We start from the raw sequence: 20078 nt of genomic DNA, 5'->3' as shown, positions 1-20078 counted from the left end.
CTACGAATTGAGGGGTATATTAGCTGGACAAATTGTGGTCTATGATTGTGATTGAATATTACTGAGCCATAAGAAATGAGCAGATTATTTTTTTTTGATTGGAAAGATCTACATGAAGTAATAAAGATTGAAGTGAGTAGCACCAAGAGAACATTATATACAGCTATAGAACTAATATTTCAAGAATAACTTATGAATGTCCACTTCTACAAAATGATAAAATAGAAACACAAAAGCCATGCTCTATGTGTACATATCTTTTTGTTGAGTGATATTTTCTTTGGTGCAAGAGGAGATGGAGGGGTTGAGACACTTGGGAATAAAAGTTCTGAATGAGCTGGAACTGGTTGGAGAAGCTAAGGAGAACAAGAAATATTGTTTTGTTTAAAGTTATATGGGGGTGGGGAAGAGGATCAAATAAGGATCACTACTTGGAGTAGATAAAAGAATTATGCCAAAAGGAAAGCAGAGCACCTAAGTTCTTTGTTTCATTTTCTAAGAAAAAGGATCTTTGGAAAGGAAATGGGACCAATAATATGGTGCTAATAAGGAGCTGATACACAGGATAAATAAAGAGATAGTAAAAGAACACTTAGTTTCTAATTGATAACTCGTCAGGTAACCTGAATGAATCACATCCTCAGTTACTAAAAGAACTGCTGGATGTGACTGGTGAGACACTGTCAGTGCTATAATGAAAGATCATGGAAAATCAGTACCCTTAAAAGTATGTTCAGTAAATATCTAGAAAGGGGTAGGGATGTGTCATAAAGAGCCAGTACAACTTTACTATGGCTATCTTAGTCTGATCTTATTTCTTTTTTTTTGATAGTTATTAAACTAGTTTCTTATGATAATCCCAGAAATACAGTTTATCTAGGGAAAGATGGAAATATATGTGCTGGATGATCATACAAGTAGATGGCCAAATTCAGAGAAGTCATTAACAGTTACTGAGATCCCCATTGAACAGTCCTAAGAACTGGTACTTAGCCTTGTGCTGCTTAATATTTTTATCAGTGACTTACACAAAGGCTATTATTATATACTATATATTATGCTTATCAAATCTATGGATGACACAAAATTGGGAGAGTTAGGTAACACACTGGATAAAAACAGGATGCAGAAAGATCCTGATAGACTAGAACACTAAGCTAAGCTGAGTAAGATGAAACTTAATGGAAATAAATGAAGTCCTGGTAAGAATTCCCTATATCTGTTAAATTACAGGTTCTAATCTTCTCAAATGCCTTCCTACTCTCCCACCCCCAAAAAAGTAATGTCTTAGAAGCCAAAAATGTTTTTTTCCCACAAGTACAAGATGAGAAGTCTAGTCAGCAATTTAATAGAAAGAAAAATATTGAGAGGTATTTGTGAACTCGATATGAGTAAATAGTGGAGTGTGGCAAGAATTTAAATGTAATCTCAGGCTTCATTTCTCTCAAGCATAGCTTTGAGAAATAGTCCTAACTCTAGTTTGCCTTGGTCTGGATCACCACCAGAGTATTGGACTTGGTTCTTGGCACCACATTTGTAGATGAACATTGATAAGACAGAGAGTATCAGCAGAAAGCAAACAGAATGCTAAAGGACTTCCAGTTTATGCCAAATGAGTCTGACTGAAAGAAGCAGAATTATTTAGCCTGGGAAGACCTAAGAAAATATGATAGCTATCCCCAAGCATCTAAAGGACGATTCCCTGGGATTATAATTATGAATCCAATATTCTAGGCTTACAATGGTTTTTATGTAGATTAGATTTTGCAGTCCTAAAGGACAATGGCAAAGTTCTTCCTCCAGGAAACTTTGTTGCCTGAAATGAGTAAAATTAAAGTGATTATGTAACTTCCTGTTAATAATTTAATATTTTACCATTTTCTCTAAATATTAAAAAGATACACCTAGCTCATGAGCTTCATTGATTTTATTACATATGCTTTCATTTATGTCTCAACTTTACCTATTCCAGTGTCCAAATATATTTCATTCTTTCAGCTAACTGTATTACAATCAACTGCTTTTTCTGCTTTCTCAAGATTATTAATTTTTTTACTATAATCAGTTTAAATGAAGACATGAGCCATGGAACTGGTTAGATTATCTGTAGTTTGGCTCTATATTTAGCTATTCCCTATAAGTTGAATATTGAGAACAAATGGGTTGCTTAAGGTCACATTATAAGACAATAAAAAATAAGGGTATTACCAAATCTCTTTTTCCACGTTCATTTTTTAAACTCTACCTTACTGCCAGTTTCCTCTCAATATAAAACTCTCTCTCAAAGCAACTTCCTTACTCAAGAGGAAACACAAGAATTTATGGTGAAGATAAAGAGTTCTCCATGTCAGAGAAGTCCATTTGTCCAAAAAAAGAAGTTAATATGCAGTCCAAATCTTCTGGGTATAAAAAATGTTATGCAAAAATACTCAAAAGTATTAGAAAAGGGTCATCTTTACAAAAAGGGATATTGTTTTATACTTCTTTGTATCAATATGATGACTAATGCAACATCAGGAACAATATTTCTGACACGTAAATGAAGGATAAAAGTCAAATTAAATATGCCAATCTCATTGGAAACAAAGAAGAGACATTGACAAGTGTAAAAAAATGGCAATGAGAAGTCAATCAAGATTAGGTAATAGAACCTGAGATATAGTACCAGTAAGAGGGTGAGAGGTCAAAAGCATAATAGATCTGCAAGTCATTATTAAACATGTGATATTTAAAGTCCAAGAAATTAAGAATTTAGAAGGAATGCTATTAGAGATAGGATGAAATTATATCTAGATAGAAAATGCCAGACTACCAATATCACTATTGTTATATTGAATCTCTGGGAGCCTGAAGTTCACTCAATGATTGACAGGTGAATCAGTTGGATGGAATGTTCCCAGAGAGGCATGCGGACTCAGGAGAGAGCAGTTGAGAACCCTGACAGAGATTCTGGGGTCTTTTACCTGTCCCTGAGGCTGGAGATCAGTGTGGATCCTGATCTTTGGAGATAGAGACTTGCAAAGTCAACCAGCTCCTCCTGTGTTTCCTGTACTGTTATCAACTTGTATTTGACCACCATCTCTGTCTACTGCCCCTAGGAGTTTCATCATCTAGATATCTAGGCTTCCCAGGGCCCAGGAGGGATCCAGGAAGTGGGCAGGAGAAGAAGAAGAGGGTGGAAAGGGCGGATATCTCAACTGATAAGGCTTAAGATCTGTTGAAGAAGAAGCTGAATATTTCACAGCAGTTTGACTACTCTGGTTTAGCCCTGGCCAAGCTGTACCAGAGAGAAACCATCATCTTGATTCCTTCATTTGCCTGCAGTTAGAGATTCATTAGTAACAATTTAAAGTAGGGTCTCCTATTACCTCTATCCCACACCATTATCCTTCTTACCAAATATATACAAAGTTTAAAGTACCTTCCTGAATTGGTTTCCAAACCTTATTTGGGAAGGGAGTCACGCAGTCAGATTACCAACGTTACCTCAGCTGAAGAACCCAATAATTAATATCAATTAACCCTAGGTGGGTCCTGAAGTGATAAACACTTTGACCTAAAGGATCCTGCCTGGGCAACTGTTATAAAGGAGAAGTGCCATCCTATCCTCTCTCTGTACTCCATCTTCATATCCATCAAATAGATATTAGTGACCTCCCTTTAATATAACACTATCAACTCTAAATCTATAAACTTATGTGCAGAATAGGGTATTATTCAAAATTAATATTTAGTGTATTAAAAATAATGTAAAAGTAATATTCAAATTAAGATATACTAGAACTGTGGCTCTATGAACCACCTGAATTTCTGGTTAATCATTTTATTTTTATCACTAAAGCTATAACATCTAAAGTCTTCAGGTCAAAATTTCCAATTTGAAATACATTTCATTTATATTGAAATCAAAATAGTAGTAGTGGTAGTATAGTTCAGTTAATAAATTTAATAAGCCAAAAACAACTAAATCTAGCTTTCTATAATATATTTTCAAATTTATCTTGTTGAATGACAAGTAAATAATCATAGCAAAAAAAACCAAACAAACACTCATTCACCAATGACAGGCAATCTGAGTAATTATTTTTTCAACAAAATAAAATTTTAATGTAAAATACCACAGGTCTAGTGCACAATCCTCCTTTAATATCTATATAGAAAGAAATATGATTTTTAAATGTTTCCCAGTATTTTCTTGTCCCATATTTTTTTATCTTATGTTAAGGTGAAAATTAATTGTAATTTGTGAATCTAACGTGTTAGTCACCATTAAAATATCTGATATACTGACAGAACTATCCAAACTGTTAATTAACTTCATGTATATTTGCATGAGAATATAAAGATCTACTTATTTTTGTAAAAGTAATTATACTAAATTTATTATATTAAATAACATGCAATTACGTAACAATATACAAAAGAAATCCAGATGTGCCAATTTTTCAAAAAAGATGTATTAGGGACTGATAGGTGGCTCAGCAGATAGAGAGCCAGATTTAGAGTCAAGAGGACCTGGATTCAAATCTAGCCTTGGACATTTCCCAGCTGTGTGGTCCTGGTAAATCACTTAATTCCAGTGTCCTAATCTTTACACCTCTCTTCTATCTTAGAACTAACATGGAGTCTAAGACAGGTGGTTATATATTTACTTTTAAAAGATGCCTATGGGGAAGGTAAATAAAATTTCTGAAAACAAAATTTTTTCTCTGAAATAGCAGTCACTCAACCATTTGGCATGGTCACAACCGTACAACTGATTATGCTGCATTAGGACCATAACTCATTATTAAGTTGCTTTCTCAGAAATTTACCTTCTGGAAGAAAGCTAAAAAAGAGACCATAACCATCTAAGCACAAAGTAGTTTATTTTCCTTTTTTTGTTGTTGTTTGCAATTTGGTCACAGGAAAGGAATTTCAAAGATACACAATGTTAAGACTATAAATACTTTTAAATTAAAGTATAATTTTTTAAAATAAATATTGCCTCCAGAAATATAGTAAAATATTACTCCCAGGACCATCTCAACCTTCCCCTTTCAGAATTAGATAAAACTAACCAAAAAAGAAATTAAGGAAGCAAATAGAATTTTAGAAAAATTGGATATTAGAGATCTCTGAAGAAAACTGATTGGGAAAAGAAAGTGTATTAAGGTGGCTTATGAGGAGGAGGACAAGGCTAAGGGACTAAGGTGGAATTGTGTAGCAATCCCCTCCTCACGCACTGTCAGTCACTGAATACTATGAGATTATGATGGAGTCCCTTTGGAAATTGGGGGACCCTAGGAAAGGTGTGCCACCCCTCAAAGGCTAGAGGGAAGACTTCCACACAAGGTGAGATACATGGAGACCCGATTTGTTGTTGTTCTGAACTGGGGCTCACATAAGCCTCCCCCTTTTGCACCATGAGGAGGTCAGCCTCAAAGATGGATATCTCCCTGATTAAGCTGCAGCACTCCTTCCCATGACTGTCTCTCAAGTAAACCTAAAAACGCTCTGACTTTTCTAATGTTTATTGAAGATAACAAAGGATAAGGGTGAAGGAAAATGGTGATGGTCAGTGGGTGCAGGAGACCCTAAAGTTAAACCCCTTCCAGGTCCTTCAACTTGAGGAGATTGATTCTGTCTCAACACAAAGCTTCACCTGCCCTTCCTGCTAAGCCTATGCCTATAATCCCAATCAGTTTGTTTATATTAGATAAGGGTCACTGTAAGGCAAGGTTCAAGGAAAGAGGGGTTCAGGGATCTGCTCCCCAATGGAGTCAAGAACCCCCAAACACTGATTGGCACAACTTGGACACAAGAGATATCAAGATGTCAGTGAAATAATGGTAGCAGACAGGTAACTCAAGGATGCCTTCAGGTTGCTCAGAGCTCATTTTCTCTGTCTCCCCTCCCCGAATTCTTCCCCTGAAAACCCCTTCTCTGGAAAAATCCTTCCCAGAAGTCCCTGCTCTTCCAACTGTCACTTGGTCTCCTGCTCCTCTTCCAAGATTCTATGCCCCTCCAAGAATTCCATCCTTTGCCTCCACTCTCACAAAAGGAATACACCTTTTTCTCAGGGGTACATGATACTTTCACAAAAACTGACCACATAATAAGACATAAAAACCTCACATCCAAATGTAGGAAAGAAGAAATACTAAATGCATGCTTTTCAGTCCATAACACAATAAAAATTATATTCAACAAAGGGCACAATCCTCACAACAGCAGACAGACTAAAAATTAATTGGAAACTAAATAATCCTATCCTAAAGAATAACTGGGTCAAAAAACAAATCATAGAAATAATCAACACATATAATTTCATCATACATAAAGAAATATTAATCACAAATTAATATATAATAATATAAAAGAAATGATTTCATTAAGGAAAATGACAATGAGGAAATAATATATCAAAATTTATGAGATGCAGCCAAAGTAGTACTTAGGGCAAAATTTTTATCTATAAATGCTTAAATCAATAAAATAGAGAAAGAGCTCATCAATGAATTGGGTGTGCAATTTTTAAAAAACCTGGAAAAACAACAATTTAAAAAACTCCAATTAAACATCAAATTGGGAATCTTAAAAATCAAAGGAGAGATTAATAAAATTAAAAATAAGAAAACCACTGAACTAAAAAATTAGAAAAGGAGTTGGTTTTATGAAAAAATAAGGAAAATGTATAAACCATTTGTTAACTTGATTAAAAAAAGAAAACCAAATTGCCAGTATCAGAAATTAAAAAGGTGAAATCAGCATCAACGAAGAAGATATTAAAGCAATTATTGGTAGTTATTTTTCCCAACTATGTGCTAATTCTGACAATTTAAGTGAAAAACTCACAAAAATGCAAACTACCTAGATTAACAAGAGGAAATACAATACTTAAACAACTTTAACATAGAAAAATAAATTAAACAGTATCTCCACTGTAGAGACAGTAATCTGTGAAATGCTAGATATGTATAAATATTTTTAAATATATAACAAAAATGTTTATTCATGAATAAGAAGGAGCATCTAGAGGACCTCATCATCTAAGATTATTCTTCTCTTATTTGGACTTTAAACAAAATACTGTCTGTGACAGGGACAAACATCTTTAAAAACACACACACACACACACACACACATACACACTGCATAAGCAAAGAGTGAAACTACTGCTGTCTCTATTAGACAATAGAAAAACATGAAAAAGAAAAACATGGACTAAGTGGAAAAATATTCAAGTGTAGAATCAAAGGCTTTCTAGACAAAGAAGAAATTCTATAGGTGCAGAAAAGAGTGAGATGATGCATGTTGAAAGGGAAAGGATTCAAGCACAACAAATGGGGAGAATCAAATATTAGCAAAACACAGTCAACACATTTTAATTATTGTCTCCAGTGTTATCATCTAGCAGGACAATCTTTTTTGCCATTAGTTTTCAACTTCTGAAAAATTCCATTTGGAAAAGTATATCTCCAACAAGATATCTTTACAAAGTCAGTGAGGCTTTAAGAGATTAAAGTTAAAGACAATTGCTCTATAAAACAAGAGATTCTTCCATTTACTATAAAAATCACTGAAATCCTTAGGCAAAAGTTTAGCCATTTCAAAGTCACAATTTTCAATACTGCATTTTAGGCTATAGAAAGGACAACTTCTTTTGTACAGCATTCAATATTAAACAGTAACACAAAATTAAGCATTTAATAAACATCCTTTAACAATGATGGTGATGAAGGACTTTTCAGAACCTGGGTTTTCTTCCTTTATAAATGTCAATATTAGTTTTATTTCTAGTCTTGTATAACCAAGACTATATCAAAACTATCTATCTGAAGCAAACATGATCCCTATAACACTTAGCAATCTTTTTTTCTCAGCCTAGAAATTTGCACACTAGTAAAAACTAGGAGCGTGTAGTTTAGAAACATCCATAGTCAACAATTTACAATTTGAGAAAGTTCTCATGGTCCCATTCAAAGCAAATTTGTAAATATCACTGGAATAGCATTGTTAGTCTTTATGATAAAAAGGAAGAAACTAGTTTAGAAAAGGCTACTAGGACTTAATAACAAACTTGAAGTACCTAAAGAGATTATATGAACAGCTGTTTTCTATTTCCACTAAAGATAAGAAAATATTGCAGTAAGAGAAACTTAGGGTAAAAGAATGTCTTGACTTAAAGGACTGTGAGCCATTGAAATATATTGCTAAGTAAATAGGTAGAATCAAATTCTCTGACTACAAGATATCTTTATAACACAACTATACTATATTTCAATCGATAAACATTGACTTTATCCAACTGAATATGAGTGACTTGAGAGAAAGAAATACCTCACCTGATAAACGAAGACTTGCTTTTCCTTTCTCAGTTAGTCTTTTTTGTTTTGAATTTTACAAGTTTACAAAAAGAAAAGCCAAAAAAAATTACACTGAAAATTGGGCCTGCCTTCTTTTTAAAAATGATGGATTACTTTCTGTAAAAAGAAAAAAACTAGATTTATCTAATATGGCTTTACATTGAAGAAGCAAAGGCTAATTAATGCAATTTAATCTACTGAGCCTAATGCAACAGCTACACAACTCATAAAAGTCTTGTTCTAACCAATTCTTCTAATCCTTCCCCTTAATAAAATCCTCCTTCTAATAATTATGTTTTATCATTAATTCAAACATAGAATTATATGGTGAGTAGTAAAAAGGTAATAAGAAAGCATTTTTCCAAACTCCAGCCATAAAGAGAACAGAAATAAGGACAATTGTGAAGAGGAAAATGACCAAATATTTCTCTGCCTGCTCCAACAAATCTCCCTCCAAAGTCTGACAAGTTGATGAATCATTCTTTCTTGGGAGACATAAAGAGCTGACAGTTTTTAAACTTTTGGATTGGGAAGGCAATTTCAATTCTTTTATAACTATTAATAAGAACCAACTATATCAAAAACAGCTCAGAAAATATAATAAAATAGAATGATCAAATGCTAGTAATTCTTCCCAATAATGGCAGAAAATAGCTGGAAGTTAAGGCTTCAACTGTTTCCAACCTAAGAGCTTAGAGCTTTTGTGACAGGATCAAAGGGAGAAATCAAATCCGTGAAGCTCGATTGCTTTTCCATCATCTGATTTGTAATATCACCCTTGTTCTGAACAGTGCCTTAGGAACTCAAAATCATAAGGGTTATGTACCACATTGTTGGTGATCAAATCACTTCAGAAAGCATTCCAGGGCAGCTGGGATACAGAGGTCCCACACAACTACAAGAAACTTATTCTCCAAGGCCTGAGAACCAGAAGCTGTTCTCCCCCCTCCCTTTTTTTCTCCATTTTAAGGATGACAGGAACATGATAAACAGCCAAAGCACAGTCCCCATCAATGCTTTACTAGGACAAAGAGGCTTTGTGATTGACAGAGGAAACTTTAAAAAAGGGAGGAGACCCACTTTTCCTTCCTCCAGGGATGGCTCTAGATAGAGACAGCTGAAATTTTAGAACTTAAAAGCTTCTACCATTTCTACTAGCTCACCTTGCAGGTAAACACCTTTGGTTCACTGACTCAGTCATATATCTGAAATAGAATCTGTGCTGAAAACTGATAATGGTGGAAAATATATTTTCAGTCTGCTTTACTGCTATAATTTCTGCACAGCTTCTGTATAGGTGGTGCATATCTTCTCTGGCTTAAGCCATGAAACATACAGGTATGCCACTGAGAGCACTGTGGCTGGTACTTTCCTTGGCACTATCACAGTGACCTTCTAGTATGATCATCTGTGTGCACATCTTCTCCCTGATGTACTTGATATTGCTCCCTGAGAGTAGAAGATTTCTTGTTGGAACTTAAAAAAAAAGAGCTATCATCTAGCACAGAGTCTTGAACATAGATAATATATAATATATTTTTGCTGAACAGAACTGAGAAAAATTGAGCTACAATATTTTGAAGAGGGGATTTCAATACATTTTAGGTACCTTAAATTTGTGACATCTCTTCAATTCCTAGAGATCCCTGAATATAATATACATAATGAAAATTAACTTTTACCACATTGTGTCTGTATATGAAAGAATGCTTGTGAAATAGTCAATTGAATTACTTTCTAAAAACAGTACCATATTATAAATGCAAAAATATCACAACAAAGAGACTAGTTTTAAATATTTAGACTGGGTGCTTACGAAATTACAATATTCAAAAATTACCAACTTTACAAATCAGAATTCAATTGAGGAGGCAAAACATAAAAATATGAATAAGCCTTAGACTGTCAAGAGATGTGGGTTCTAATTTCCACTCTGCCATTAAACTGCTACATCAGACAATGCCACTTCACCTCTTTGTACCTGCTTGTTCATCTGTAAACAATGACAGTAATGTAAAAGTAGGCAGCACTAAAAGATAACAGAACTCAGATTAAATACAGTGTTCAATATTGGCTCCAGATGACTAATGATTGGATATACTCCTTTTCTTTCAGTAGAGTAATGATGGACTATGGTTGTGGTCTTTTATCTATTCTGTCACTCCCATTTACTCTATGATGCAATTTTACTTAGTTGCTTTATTTGTGCTTTTTTTGCTGTTCTAATGAGGAAGTGTGGTTTGGCCTGTCAAAGGCCTGGCTGACTAGGTGAGGCTGAGAAAAATCACTTAACACATGTGCTAGCCAGTCATCTCTAGAAGTCCTAGAACAATGCTAATCTGACTACGTTGGAAGAGGAAGTTCCTATATAAGGAATAACAGATTCCATATTTCTTTAAGAGAGAAGATCATGGCGCTCCCCTTCCAAGGGGAGGACTACTGGGAAGTGAATAGAGCATAAATGCATTAATAAAACATGCAAAAATAAGCTTAATTATGGATTATTAAAAACAAAAGATCTGACTGCTAAACAGGACAAAGTAATAAACTAATATTGATTCTATGACACCTTCTAAATTAATCTTCTGGGCACTGAACCATTTTTGAAGCTCTCATATCTTTACATAATTATGGCCATTTTGTTTTATCTCCTACTCTGTATTATGTCAGGAAAGTCTCCTTATATTTCTTTAAATTCTTTACATTCAAGATTCCTTGTAGTATAATTATATTCAGTTATATTAATGTAGTATAACTGGTTCATCTATTCCCCAGTTGTTTAACAATCTGTTTAACAGTCCATTGAAAAATGTATTTTTGTCATTACAAATAGTGCAGCTTTCACTATTTTTCATTTAAAAAAAAAAGGTCCTTTAACTATAAGCTACTTAGAGCATGATGCCAGCAGTGGGCTCATTGGATCAAAGAAAATGAACTTTATGGTATAATTCTACATTGATTTTCAAAAAGGCAAACCCAATTCACAGCTCCAACAACAGTTAGGCCAGTGTAAAGGAAGGAACTGATTGAATTAATTACTCTACCTCACTTAAAGTAAGTAGCTTAAACATGTAAGAATATCTTTGCCATAAAAAATCAATCAACGACATTAAATTGTGTAAGAAGTCCCTAGTTAAATTGGAAGGAGTAAAAACCAATGGATGGAATCAAATGACTGCAGAGTAAGTTTATGGAGAATGGTTAAGGAGATTCAGTCATGCCTTATAGGACTTATAAAATAGCAAGCCAGGTCAGAATCTGAGCATCTCAGTGAAAGGCCAGTCTAAAGGAAACAGAAGTCCAGCACCTCCTGAGAGGGAATCACTTGGCTGGCAGAAGGAATCATGCAGGAAATATTTCTCTCTCACCCCTTGTAACCAGAAGAGGATCACATGAACCTCAAAGATTTTAAGATTTCTCTCAGGTATCTGGCAGCATCCCTGAAAGAGCACAAAGCAAAGCCAAGGCATAATAAGACATACTGAGGAAAGGGAGCTTCAGAATTCTTCAAGGATTCCATAGGAAAGCTACACTATGCTTTAGAGAAACTTCATAAGAACCCCACAAAGAAATTCTAGGAACTGTGTGTTACCCCTTTACTATATATGTTCTCTCTGGTTGAGTGTATATACTTAGGGGAAAGCATGTTCCTGCTTTGGGAGGATATTTTGTACTCAACTTTTTTACTATAGCATCTTGGTAAATAAATACCCTTTTCTGAAAGTTAATAAAATCTGGCTGTTTAATTGATGTCAATTGATCATCAATGGAGAAACACCTGTGGAGCTTTGTGGCATTTAAAAATAATAATTATTATTATTTTGAAACCTATACCCCAAACCCAAAATTACCCCTAAAACACTGATAGGAGAAGCAGCCAACTGTTCTCAGAAGACTTGGCTTCACAAGTTAAATGGGCATTAGAAGGGGGTGAGCCAAGAATTATACTAGTTTCAAAGAGCTTAAAATGTTTTGAAGAATACGAAAGTCAGATATGTATATAGAGATAGGTACATCAAAAATGTCAGATAATTTTTTTCAAATTTTTGACAGTTATAGGAAATCTAATATTAAAATGTTTCTTCAGCTCAAAAGCTCCAGAGATTAGCTTAAGATTTCCCAAAATTCAACTCAATATAAAGGTGTTTGCTGTATCAAGTCTTAGAAAATTTTGAGGCAGCACTCAAAAGAATTTAACAGATATCAAAAGTCTTTCTACTTGAATCCAACCAAATATGAAGGCTAGGCCCGTCTCAAAGTTTCCTTTCTTTTACAGAGTGTTAAGTAACTCTAAAAACACTAACGAATCCATTAATAGTTATCCTGCTTGCAAGATTTTACAAGCTCTCTGACCAGACAAATGTTACAGTTTTCTTAAGCATGCTCTGCACTAAAACAATAACAATAAAAATCTATTTCCTGGGCCTGATCCAGAGAAAAGATTGCTAAATACAACTCCTTCTCCCCTGAAAGTCTATCATAACATAGCAAATAATTTTAAAATTTGTACTCGTTTGTACCTTTAAATGTAGCTTTTCCAATGTTTAGATCCAATGAATTAAGACATGTCTTTTGTGAAACAGCCCTATATAGTCTTAGGATTAATTACCTTGACAACCAGTCTGGGACTTTGACTATATAACTGATTTAATTGTTGGATTTTCTAGAGGTATGTGGAGAGAGTTTCTACTTAGATTTCTTGTAATTACACTGAAGGTATTATTACATATTATAATGCCATTCATCTTATTTCATTTTTTCAATTAAAACTCACAAAAACAGAATCAAACCCCTACTTTTTTTTTAAATAAAAGCCAACAGGTAACAGTTTAAGCAAAATTCTATACTTAAAGCCCCTATACCTTTACTGTGAGGAGGGAGTTGTGGTGCTTTCTCTTTTCTTGAGGACCAGAACTGATCACTGTCATTCATTAATACTTTGGAAAGTTCTAGATCTATGAGCAACTGACAACTCAATTAAAAAGAGCCCAAGGTTTTTGACACATTAGGCAAAATCAGTAGCTTGTATAATCTGAATGATTACTGAATGCATAACTGCTTAAAATAGACATACTGAGTTTAAAATGGTTTAAAATACATTCTTTTCTCAGGATAACCATAAAATCTTGTTTCCATAAAATATTTTCGTTTTACAAAGTTATAAAGTGATTCTGATATGACAGCATTTAAAAATTGTAGATATTCTCGATTTTTTAATGAAAAATTCAAAGTCTGCATATAGAAAGAATCTATGATTTCACCAGGATAGGAAACTCCAATTATAGGAAATCCGTCCATCAATTGCAACTATACTCATTTCTATACATAGTAGATAAGTCCTATGAAGTTGCCAGATACACTGAGAAGTAAAGTAGATTCATATAGCTATTAAGAGGCAAAGGTGAATTTTGGAATCCAAGTTTTACTGAGTCTAAGACCATTATTCTATCCTTTTCACCATGCTGCTTCTTATTTTCCCTAAAATGTTTTTTTATAATTATTCTCCATATAAAATATCTCTCTCTAAAATCAAAAATAAAACCTAAAGAAACAACATTGCTTTGGCAAACAACATTCTATGACTAGCTGTCAGTTATGACACTTCTATACACACTGATGAAGTAACTAAACAAAAGAATGCCCAAGACTGGGGTAGTAAGAAGAGGGCTATGGAAGTAGCCTTTACTTACCAAACTGAAACCAGGAATACAATCACAGGGTCATATTCTTTCCATAGTTTGCAAAATCTTTCACTTTTTGTAGAAATTCGTAGAGAGATTTCCTCAGAAGTATTACACAATTTTTGGCACTGATCCATAAGTTGAAATTCAAAATACTAAGATTATTGTACATTGTAAATAAATTCATAATCTGCATGATCTGTCAGTTTTCATTTAGAAACACCTCCTCCTTCCTTCTTTTTCAGGAGGAGGGGTAAATTATTGGTTTATAGCATTATATACATTGTGAGGCAATTGATGTACTGAATCTGTTTCTCCCCCTTCTTTTTAATTCTTTCCTCAAAGGAAAGTTCCCTTTGGAGCAGCTGGAAAAGGATATATTTGGAAATGAAGGCAAAATACAAAAATATGTCAGTAAAAATTTTTTAAGGAAAGAAAACAGTTTTGAAACTATCATCTCAAGGACTGCTCATTCAGAAAAATCATCTCTTCCCAAATTTCTCTTCAATGAAAAAAAATTTCACTCTCCTTCCTTCTCTAACACAGGAAACTTTGCTTATTTAGTACAACTTCTTTTACTGTATGTAACCTTTTCACTTACCTCTAAGCAGGCTGCAAAAGTAGGCATAAATACTATTTGGAACTTAGCTGATATCTTCCCCTACTTAAGCAATTGAATTTCTAAAATATTTTCAAACAAGTATTGTGTCAAATTCCTGCACTTACTCTAAAATACAACAATAGGATCAATTGTTCTAACAGCCTTTGCTTGGCCAAGTGGTATGAATGAATCCTGAAAGACAACTCCTTTTTCACAGTAGGATCTACCCTACACATCACAATGCTTTTTGGATTGCAAGAGTTTTTAAATGGTTTTATTTTATGCAACAAATTTTTCTCTAGACTTTATTTAAACAAAGCCCTATCAGAGGCATTAGTAATTTAGTGGAAGTGTTAGATTTCTTTAAGGAAGCTATACAGCAATCTAAGTGTGAAATATTCAAAATGAAACATTCCCTGTCCTTAAGGAGCTTAGATTCTAATACAAGATTCATGAATTTTGAGGTCCTTTATAACTCACCAACATTCCAGGACTTAAAAACCACAATCCAGAACCTTATTCCCAAGGACCCACTGGCTGGCCACATTTTAGGGTCCCTAAACAACAAGGCTCCCTAGGCACAATGGTCACAGCCTTGGGGTCTTTGACCTCAGACCCTTCCTAGTTACCACTTTTATTTTAGAATCCTTTTGGCCATGCTTGAGGCTTCCCCTTGTCCTCAACTCTGCCCTTTTGATCTGTATTCCAGTTTAGACATTTAAACTCCTCTTAGAGATCCCCTAGTTACAACTACCAAGAACTCATCAGCCACAACACAACATCTAATAAAGATTCATTGAAGCACATGATAAATTATTAAATTTATTCATATTTTGAATTTTAAGAGTCAGAACAAGATAAAAGTTCTCATTTTCTGAAAGGTCTCCTTACAATACATGAAGTGTACTTAAGATTAATACAAGAAAATAATTGAAATCAAGTTGATCCCTTTGCCCAGTGAGTTTGATATGCTCAAGGTAAAACTTTCAAATCCCAAAGCTGAGACATAACTTTTCCTGTTTAGAGAATTATAGCTTGGTATGGTATTAAACTCATAGAATGTATACTACAACAATGTCCTTAACTCTGGGATCCAACTATGGTACAAAAACTCTAAAAAGATAAAATCAACCACTAGCATTTGGAGTTATAGAGGGTTTCAGGAATCAACTGGTATTTACAGATGCGACTTAAACCCATCAGGAAAGGTGATTTTGCCAAATCATACCTCAGTTCTACGGTTCCCTTAGGGCTCTCTCAGTCAATAACCCAGAGAACATCCTAATTCTAAATGCTAGGATGAGAGGTGTTACCTTTTCATGGAACCCTTAAATGCACAGACAAATGAAATCTAAAACCCAAGTCAACAAGCATTTGCTAAATATCCACTATATCCCAGGGACTGTGTTAAGTGCTAGGGACACAAAGTAAGACAAAAACAGTCCCTCTTCTTAAGGAGTTAACAATCTAAAGAAAGGAGTAATATTCAAACAACTATATACTAATGCAGAATTCTGTATTGGCCTTTCTAAAAAATATTTTAAAGTTGTTATTATTAAGAAGCACTTTTATGACTGTTACAAGAAAACAACTTCCAGCAAACTGGTTATTTTGGAGCTTTGTATCAGAACACATTACACAGTTGGTTCTCCCTCTACATCTGTTCTCCCACTAGATTCATGTTTCCTGAACCCCTGCGGTGATCTACTATCTCCTATTTTACTTTATCATATTGGTAGTATCTACTTCATATCCTACTTACATCTCCTATTAGATAATAAATTTTTATATTTCAAAAGATTGTGAGATCATTTTTCCTCTATATCCTCAACTTCTATCACATTGACCAGCAAAGAGACTCTTGGAGATAGCCGAGCTCAAAGGTTACTTTATTCCTGACCTGTTCTTCTATAATTGAAAATGCAAGAGTGAGTATATTTGGTAATGGAGACATATTCATTAAGAGGAGATAGACTATAAAATTTCAGAGATTACTGAACAGCTGCAATGATGTTCAGTCACTAGTGACTGACATAAAATACCAATGATTCCTTTATCAGCCCTCTGAGTTTAAGATCCCACATCTTGAAACTTTATATATTAGCTTTTTTGTTTTAGTCTATTTCTTTAGTAGAACAAACAGCCCAAACTTCATTCATGAAATCCTTCTTTAAAAAAGCAAATTAACTGAAAATTGAATTAAGCAACTTCAATATTTTCTGGATTTGCCGGACTGAAGTAATCTCAAAAAAAAAAAGTTCAAAAGGTAAAAATACCAAATGTAGTGAATGAACTAATTAATGTCTTAGCTACGAATATATTTATTTTTATTGCTTAGGTAAAAACAAACTACCTTAAGGGTGAATCCTAATAAATGATGATTTCTTGTCAGATCTATGAAGGCACTATTAGGAATGGTGCTGCAAGTACCATTCCTGGGAGTCTGGGATGGTAGCCATGTGTAAGTGGTGGGTTCTTCTGATGGAAAATTGCTTTCCCACATTTAGCAGCTGATGATATTGAGCTCCCCACCATTACTTACAAAAGTAAACTTTCTTATCAATATTTCAAAGATAATCCCCACCTGAACCATCTTCCCTCCCACCTCTCTAGCTATATTTGTCAATGGTGAAGTCTCTCTGAGCTTTGATATTTCTGCCACCTACTCTTTTTAGATAATTAAAATTAACACAATCCAGAAGATGTCAATGTTTTTCCTTAAAACATGGTACCTAGGACCAACTCCAGTATTCTAGACATGATCTGGTCAGAGTAGTGTATACCATATAGTGTCAGAACACACCTCCCTCATTCTTAGTAATTGCTTCTCCCATCTATCCTAAAACTAGGTTAATTCCCTGTCTTTTCTCAATCCATTAACTTTAATACCCTAAACCAGTGGTTCCCCAATTTTTTTTTGGCCTACCGCCCCCTTTCCAGAAAAAAATGTTACTTAGCCCCCTGGAAATTAATTTTTAAAATTTTAATCGCAATTAATAGGAAAGAAAAATGCACTTGTGGCCATTACCACCCCCCTGGATCACCGCAGCACCCACTAGGGGGCAGTAGCGCCCACTTTGGGACTCACTGCCCTAAACCCACCCCCACAAAACTGAGAATAATATAAGATAGTTGGCAGAAGGAATCATCTAACCTTTGTATTTGTCTCCTAAGCCCCTAGCAAAAGCACTGGAATATAGAAACATTAATAAATGATTGTTGACTGATTAATTGATAGGTGACTGGTAATTAGTTAAGGTTGAATGTTTGCCTCTCCCTTCTTACCTATATTATCTACAAATCCTTATTAAGATTAATTCTTCTAAGTCTTATTTCCTTTTGTCTCATCTAATATTTTGCTCTAGCAGGGAACCCTTCTCTCTCAGGTGTCTTCAATTGCTTCTTCACAGTCCTCTTCTCACAGGTCTATAGATATATTCACTTTACTGCAATCCTAAATAAACTTTCATTGTTTTTTCCAACCTATATAGCTATTAAGTCATCTGATTCCCATTTGCTGCCACTTTTTAAAAAGGGAAATATTTCCAAAGTCTACATTTCATATCCATTTTACATTTACATTTTACCCATTTTCTCCAAAGCCCTCCATAATCTGACTTCTATTTCCACCACTGAACTAAAATTACTCTCTTAAAAATCTTCAGTACCCAATGCCAAAACCAATGGCCTATTCAATTTTCATTACCAATATTCTTTCTCATCATAAAGACATAGCTAAATACTCAGCTTCCTTTTCTGTATAATCATTTGTCCTTGGGCTTCTGAGACATTATGATCCTCTTCCCTATTTGCCCTTTCTTTTAAGTTTTCATCTTCTTCAACAAAGTTTAATCATGATCCTTTTTCTCTTCTCCCAAAATATAATTTTTCTCTCTTCTTCTTATTTCTCATTCTCTCTGTACTTTTCTGTTTCTCCTTCTCTCTTTCTCTCCTCTCTTTATCTTTGTCTGTCAGTCTCTCTCTCAGATGCATGCGCACATGCGCACATGCACACACACACACCTCTCTCTAATGTATTAACAAGTTCTATTCATTCTACCAACACAATTTATCTCATATCCAGCCCATTCTCTTGACCTTTCCTAAGGTATAAAGTCTTCATTACACCGACCTGTACTCTTCCAATAACAAAGACGTCTTCCTGCCTTTACTTCTTCCACCTTTCCTAATCTACTTTTCAAAGTGTTGTAGACTAATCTTCCTTCTTTGTATAAAGCTGGTCTTAAAATTCTTCTCAAAATACTTCTATACTTTTCCATTTTCTATTGAATAGAGTACAAAATTCATAGCCTAGCACCCAAAGTATTTTGCAATCTAGTGCCACTAGACTGTGTCTCTAGTCTAGTCACCATTAATATTTTTTCTTGCATCTAGTTCTACATTTCAGCCAAACCAGAATATTTACTTATCATCATATAGTTTCTAACTCTTTGACTTTGTTCATGCTGATCCTTATGCTTGGAATGACTTCCTTCAGTTGTGACTCTGCCTGTTAAATTCTTCTCTATCTTTTTTTAAAGTACAATTCATTGTGCGTTGGCTAAGGGGTATTGGGGGGGTTTGGGGGAAGAGGGAAGGAACATGAAATATGTAACTATGGAAAAATCAAAATAAATATGAAAAAATGAAAATAAAAATAAAAAATAAAGTATAATTCATATGCAATCTCCAACATAAGGCAATTCATGACTGCATTGCCCTGCCATTCTGCTTAGTGCATCTCTCTAATGCCAGTTGGGAATCACTCCCTATCTCAGACCTCACACAGTATTTTTTCTGCGCTTCTTTTATTAACTTAGCATGTATTATTTCACAATAGTTATTTATATAGAAACCAAACAAATGCTTATTTAATTATTTGTCAGGACAATGTGTAACATCTGAAAATAGGTCTCATGGTTTCATGGAGAAATTTTCATTTCTAGGGCTTAAAGGGTATTCAGTCAGATATTTAGTATTTCAAGAACAGCATCTCTGACTGCAATCTTTGAGAGAGGAGAAAAAAATTGCTGAGACATTCAACTGATACCCACTCTTTCCACCCTAAACTTAAGGTAGTAAATATTTCTTTATCTGTTTTGACAGTTATTTATTCTCACATATTGTTTCAGGTCTTCGAAGAATTTTATGTAGATCATTAAAGGGATGGAAATCACCCTTCATTAATTAAACTTTGTGATTCTGACTCTCATTTTACTTAAGAATAGGGAATCACTTTATTTTGCCCAGGTAACAGAAAAAAAACCATAACAAACACATTTTAAAAAGGCATAAAAGAACAGAGAATTACTTGGGGAAACTAATTATTTTGTTGTTTTGTTTTCTCTCAGAGATATGTATAATACAGAAAGAGGAGAGAATAAATTAATAGGGAGAAAAAGTAAATTTGCATACTATTTATCTAAAACATGTGCTAAAAGGACTTTG

The 20078-nt window shown here is 34.2% G+C and overlaps 1 protein-coding gene across 2 annotated transcripts in view; it reads right to left on the bottom strand.

Moving 5' to 3' along the window:
- The window catches only part of TMEM135 (transmembrane protein 135), a 386383-nt gene that overhangs the window by 95717 nt on the left and 270588 nt on the right, over positions 1 to 20078 (bottom strand). The window lies entirely within an intron of this gene.

This window comes from Gracilinanus agilis, chromosome 3 (genome assembly GCF_016433145.1).
Source record: "Gracilinanus agilis isolate LMUSP501 chromosome 3, AgileGrace, whole genome shotgun sequence".
Taxonomy (NCBI): Eukaryota; Metazoa; Chordata; class Mammalia; order Didelphimorphia; family Didelphidae; genus Gracilinanus; species Gracilinanus agilis.
The sequence above is the reverse complement of the archived record's forward strand: the minus strand, read 5'-3'. Positions and strand labels throughout refer to the sequence as shown.